Source organism: Pristiophorus japonicus, chromosome 7, assembly GCF_044704955.1.
Source record: "Pristiophorus japonicus isolate sPriJap1 chromosome 7, sPriJap1.hap1, whole genome shotgun sequence".
Classification (NCBI taxonomy): Eukaryota; Metazoa; Chordata; class Chondrichthyes; family Pristiophoridae; genus Pristiophorus; species Pristiophorus japonicus.
The window spans coordinates 71,641,289-71,648,108 of NC_091983.1; positions in this window are offsets into that span (position 1 = coordinate 71,641,289).

Below are 6,820 nucleotides of genomic sequence, written 5' to 3' on the forward strand. Positions count from 1 at the left end.
CAGTATAATGTGGATAAATGTGAGGTTATCCACTTTGATGGCAAAAACATGAAGGCAGAATATTATCTGAATGGCGGCAGATTAGGAAAAGGGGAGGTGCAATGAGACCTGGGTGAGACCAGAAAATGATGGGCCTACAGCAAATGATACAAAGGCAGAAGTCAAAATGGTTGGTAATAGCATAAAAACAAAAACACCAAAAATGAGTCAGAGATAAACTTTAAACTGATGTAACAAACAATGCTGGCGGGCGTTTTAAATTTTCTTCTACCAAGGACCTCGAAATCTTGGACATCAAACAGGAGCTGAAGTAGATTCATCATCATCATCATCATCATAGGCAGTCCCTTGAAGCGAGGATGACTTGTTTCCACGCCAAAAAGGGATGAGGTCACAGGTGTTTCAATGAAGGACTTAATATTCCCCACATCGTGAAGGGTGGAAAATGCCTGTGTTTGGATTTTTTTAACGTGTGGTGGCCGTTATACACCAGCCACCACACGGGGCCTGACAGAGCTCGGTCTTGGTCCAGTGGCAAGGATTACCCAAGACTAACTGGAGACCAGCTCTGCTGCACAGACCGAGCGCGCACACATATCGCAGTGTGGGCTGGCCTGTGCTGCCCCTGGGCCCTCGCCTCTTCTGGGCCCCAGATTCACGCCTCTCCTGGGTCTGGGTCACTTCCCTCTATGGATTTTTGCCGCTCTTTCGCCCCTCCTGTTGGGCCTGCCCGCACTGCAATCAGTGACCTGGCTTTGTAGCCGTCGCCCTCCTGCAGCAGCACGTGCTACTCCCTGCAGTGGTATGGTCTCCGCATGCTGCTCCCTCCAATGGCCCCGGCCTGCTGATGGTCTTGCAGGCTGGGACCGTGCCGATTTCTGGGCCGAGTCGCCGTACGCTGCTCCCTCCAATGGTCCCGGCCTGCTGATGGTCTTGCAGGCTGGGACCGTGCCGATTTCCGGGCCGAGCCGCCGTACGCTGCTCCCTCCAATGGTCCCGGCCTGCTGATGGTCTTGCAGGCTGGGACCGTGCCGATTTCTGGGCCGAGTCGCCGTACGCTGCTCCCTCCAATGGTCCCGGCCTGCTGATGGTCTTGCAGGCTGGGACCGTGCCGATTTCTGGGCCGAGTCGCCGTACGCTGCTCCCTCCAATGGTCCCGGCCTGCTGATGGTCTTGCAGGCTGGGACCGTGCCGATTTCCGGGCCAAGCCGCCGTACGCTGCTCCCTCCAATGGTCCCGGCCTGCTGATGGTCTTGCAGGCTGGGACCGCGCCGATTTCTGGGCTGGGCCGCCGTACGCTGCTCCCTCCAATGGCCCCGGCCTGCAATCAGCAGGTTAATTGGAGCGGGTGCCGTGTGCTGGTGCCGGACCGTGTGCTGGTGCCAGAGCGGGCGCAGTGTGAAGTAGATTAAAGGAGTTGTAAATGATGGAAGGTGGGGCATGGGTCATCATTTCTGCATGCAACCATCCAAAACTGGTAATTCAAGTATTGATAAATGCCTATAAGGAACTCTTACATGGTGTTGTAAAGAAAGCTCACTGATTATAGCTTGAAATCTCAAGACAGTTATTGTCCAGTGAATTAGCTACCTTATCCATGATAGGACCACTAAAATAAATTATGAATCTTGCTTTGAGTTCCTAACTTATTGCATGCACTCTTTTTCTATAGTTTCTCCCTTAAGGAGATGCATACAAGTTTCCTCAACATGCCTTCAGAACCTTTAATAAAATGGTGACGGGGCGATCGACTTCAGAGAGTTTATTTGCGCTCTCATTACTTCAGCTTTGAACAGAAGCTAAACTGGGCCTTCAACATGTATGATTTAGATTATGATGGTTAAACAATAATAAGAAAATGTTGAACAATACAGAGGTAAAACGTGTCTCCATAAGTTGTGTTTTTGAGTGACTGCTAACCTGTACAATCACATACCGAATATAAAAACAGAAAATGGTAGAAACCACTCAGCAGGTCAGGCGGCATCTGTGGAGAGAAAGCAGTATTTTTTTAATTTTTAAATTCAATCACATCTCTATTTTAAGTTAGAAACAAAGCAATCTGAGCAGGTGTTTTTTTACAATTGAAATCAAAATGTGCACTTTTGAATGTATGCACATGAACACAAATATGACTTTAATAATGCATTAAATGGTTGCATATATACGTTACTAATCAGGAAAAGTGTTTTAAACAGGAAAAAAGTACTGGAATTCTGTTTATAATATACACTGAATATAAAATTCTGTGCTAATGTAGGCTATAAAACTAAAAATCAATTATATAATTTTCTCAATCACATGACAACACAATGTATTGACGTCATAATGCAATTATGCTCTTTCAATCTATTTGTATAACTGAAGCTGTGAGCAGTGTGTCTACAGTGCATGGGAACTATATGTTACAAAGTGTCACACATCCAAATGTACATCACATCTATTAGATTTGGTCAAATAACCATGATGATAAATTAGCATTACTTATTCACTCAAAAAGACAGGGAGATAAAGCTGCCAATCATGAAGCAGCAACCACACAAACCTAACCAATCAAATGGTGTAATTATTTTCAAAGTCACCAATCAGGAATCATTGGGTACCACAAATGAAACCAATAAATTGTTTTAAACTGCTTTTGGGTGCCAATTTCTTTTTTCACTCGGGTCAATATGCAACAACAAATATTTGATTTATATCATATAAAAACATACTTATTTAGTGATTCATGCTTGAAATACCTGGAAAAGGTTTTTCCTGCACTGGCCCATCAGTTTCACTGGGGCCTGGGGCTAGACTCCTGCGTCAAGCCTGAAATTGAAACTGTTACTTGTGCTTTGGTTGTTGGGAGAGCTAAAGCTTCTGTTGACAAAATGTGTGTGTGTGAATGAATGAGAGACCATGAAAGTCATAGTTTTCATTCATCTTCTGTGGAATTACAATACCAAAGCACATCTTGGAAACCGAGATCATGAAAAGCAGACAGTAAATTTACAAACATGAGATGCAATTAGCGGGAAACAAGAAAATAATAAAAAGGTCATTTTTTTTTGCATTTTATAAAGGTCAAGTTGTTAACTTCTGAGCTAAAAGTGTTGGTTGGATTGCTGAGAAGTACTGAAGCTTGCACTAGTGCTGAAGCAGAATGTTGATGAAACACTTTAATGATGAGCTCAGTTATTGTTGTTGAGATTAGTTGAGCAGCCAGACTCGCATCGTGGCAATCCTCCAACTATATAAGTCTTGGTCATTAGAAACTTGGTGGGAAAATCCTCCCACCAAGCTTCAGCAGAAACTACAAACCTATTGTGGGAAGGTTGGGGAGGGGAATCACTTTGTTTTGATAATCAATTATATATCTGAGAAAAAGGTTTTGGGTGGAAGAATAAATAAATAAAAATACTTAATACATGCATGCATTTTAATCCTCTGTAAAAGGTAGGCAAAATAAATATGCCATGTAAATAAATTATGATTGTTTTTAATTAATCCTCAGGATGTAGGCATCACTGGCAAGGCTGGCACTTATTGCCCATTCCTAGTTGCTCTGCGGGTGTGGTGATACAACTTCAGGTTGCAATTAAGAATCAATCACATTGGTGTAGGACTGGAGTCACATATAGGCCAGACTGAGTAAGGACAGCTGATTTCCTTCCTGAAAGGACATTAGAGAAGCAGTTGGGTTTTAATGACAATCCAGTAACTTCCTAGACACTTTCTTAACTGAGACAAATTTTTAATTTTAATATTTTATAAAAACGGAATTTTAATTCTCAAACTCATGTTCTCTGGAGTACTTGTCCAGGCACTCAAGGACTATATTACCATACTCACTTTCTTTTCTCACTTAGGTCAGCTTGCAACAAAAATATTTAAAAAAAAACACAATTCCGATTGTATCTTTTACATCTGAAAGGATGGATGTGGCCTCGGTTTAATGTCTCATCTGAAAGACAGCACCCTCAACAATGCAGTGCTCCTTCAGTACTGCACTGAAGTGTAAACCTAGATTATGTGCTCAAGTTATGGAGTAAGACTTGAACCTTTGATCTTTGACTCAGAGGTCAATGAGCTACCTGGTGTTTCCTGGTCGAGTGACCGAGTGTCTCTTTGCAGACACTAGTTATGAAGGCCTGGAGGGCAGACCAAGCGCTGTGGGCATTCTGTGTCTTGGGGTCATCAAGGCACGCCAGGTTAGCTGTGAGGCGCTGACTGTATAGGGCTCTCTTACCAACGGATCCATTACAGATCCAATCCACATCCAAACCGGCGTCAAACAGGGCTGTGTTATCGCCTCAACCCTCTTCTCAATCTTCTTCGCTGCCATGCTCCACCTCACAGTTGACAAGCTCCCCACTGGAGTGGAACTAAACTACAGAACCAGTGGAAACCTATTCAATCTTCGCCGTCTCCAGGCCAGGTCCAAGACCACCCCAACCTCTGTCGTTGTGCTACAATACGCAGACGACGCCTGCGTCTGCCCACATAGAGGCGGAACTCCAGGACATAGTCGACGTATTTACTGAGGCATACGAAAGCATGTGCCTTACACTAAACATCAGCACGACAAAGTATTATGTCTTTAATACTCTTATGAATGACTCCAAGAGATCTAGTATTGTACTTGAGCTGTTGTGACCTTAGTCCCATTTATTGTAACTCCAGAGTGAGGCACAAGCATGGTGGGCAGCCTTTTACACTGGGCCCTGCACACCTATACAGATGACCCTCAGGTCTCCCACCACAATGTCGTCTGGTGGCACACCTTATGTGACTATACAGTTAGTATACATGGTCTACATACATGACATCACTTCCTCCCAAGTCTTTAATACAAATTGACTCGTACATTGACCGTCACATGGGCTTTGCTCTTCCTGGTTGACCATTTGGAGGGTGACTTCTAGCTTGGGTGGTAGTGAGATTTGCTGCCAGTGGATGTCCCCATGGTTTTTGGTTGTGAGTCCATGACTACTCCATTCTCCCCCCCCACCCCCACCCCACACAGAGATCATGCTAATGGCCCGTTGAATTCAAGTTCATCACATGGGTTTTGCATTTACATCTTGGTACATTTGTTGGGTGGATTACAGTTGCGTTTCTTTTTGTGTGGTACATTTACATGATCAATACAGGTACATCAGTACAGGTACACAAGGACAGTCTAGTTCCAGCATGGCCTTATGTGCCTATACAGTTCAAATACATAGTCTACATACATGACACAAAGGTCCTCCACCAGCCTGTCCTTACCACACAGCACTGTCCCCCAGTCATCATGATCCACGGCGCGGCCCTGGACAACGTGGACCACTTCCCATATCTCGGGAGCCTCCTATCAACAAGAGCAGGCATTGACGAAGAGATCCAACACCGCCTCCAGTGTGCCAGTGCAGCCTTCGGCCACCTGAGGAAAAGAGTGTTTGAAGACCAGGCCCTCAAAACTGCCATCAAGCTCATGTCTACAGGGCTGGAGTAATACACGCCCTCCAGTATGGCTCAGAAACATGGACCATGTACAGTAGACACCTCAAGTCACTGGAGAAATACCACCAACAATGTCCCCGCAAGATCCTACAAATCCCCTGGGAGGACAGACGCACCAACATTAGCATCCTCGACCAGGCCAACATCCCCAGCATCGAAGCACTGACCACACTTGATCAGTTCCGCTGGGCAGACCACATCGTTCGCATGCCAGACAAGAGATTCCCAAAGCAAGTGCTCTACTCGGAACTCCTTCACGGCAAACGAGCCAAAGGTGGGCAGCGGAAACGTTACATGGACACCCTCAAAGCCTCCCTGATAAAGTGCAACATCCCCACTGACACCTGGGAGACCCTGGCCAAAGACCGCCCTTTGGAGGAATCCGGGAGGGCGCTGAGCACCTCGAGTCTCGTCGCCAAGAGCGTGCAGAAATCAAATGCAGGCTGCGGAAAGAGCATGCGGCAAACCAGTCCCACCCACCCCTTCCCTCAACAACTATCTGCCCCACCTGTTAGAGACTGTGGTTCTCATATTGGACTGTACAGCCAGCTAAGAACTCATGTTAAGAGTGGAAGCAAGTCTTCCTCGATTCAGAGGGACTGCCTATGATGATGATGATGATGATAATGAATGAGGTTATCCACTTTGGTGGCAAAAACAGGAAGACAGAATAGTATCTGAATGGTGACAGATTAGGAAAACTGAAGGTGCAACGAGACCTGGGTGTCGGGGTACATCAGTCACTGAAGATCGGCATGCAGGTACAGCAGGCGGTGAAGAAGGCATGTGGCATGTTGGCCTTCATAGCTAGAGGATTTGAGGATAGGAGCAGGGAGGTCTTACTGCAGTTGTACAGAGCCTTGATGAGGCCACACCTGGAATATTGTGTTCAGTTTTGGTCTCCTAATCTGAAGAAGGACGTTCTTGCTATTGAGGGAGTACAGCGAAGATTCACCAGATTGATTCCCGGGATGGCAGGACTGATATATGAGGAGAGACTGGATCAACTGGGCTTGTTATCCACTGGAGTTTAGAAGAATGAGAGGGGATCTCATAGAAACATATAAAATTCTGACAGGATTGGACAGGTTAGAGGCAGGAAGAATGTTCCCATTGCTAGGGAGTTCCAGAAACAGGGGTTACAGTCTAAGAATAAGGGTAAGCCATTTAGAACCGAGATGAGGAGAAACTTCTTCACTCAGCGAGTGGTTAACCTGTGGAATTCTCTACCGCAGAAAGTTGTTGAGGCCAGTTCGTTAGATATATTCAAAAGGGAGTTACATGTGGCCCTTATGGCTAAGGGGATCAAGGGGTATGGAAAGAAAGCAGGAAA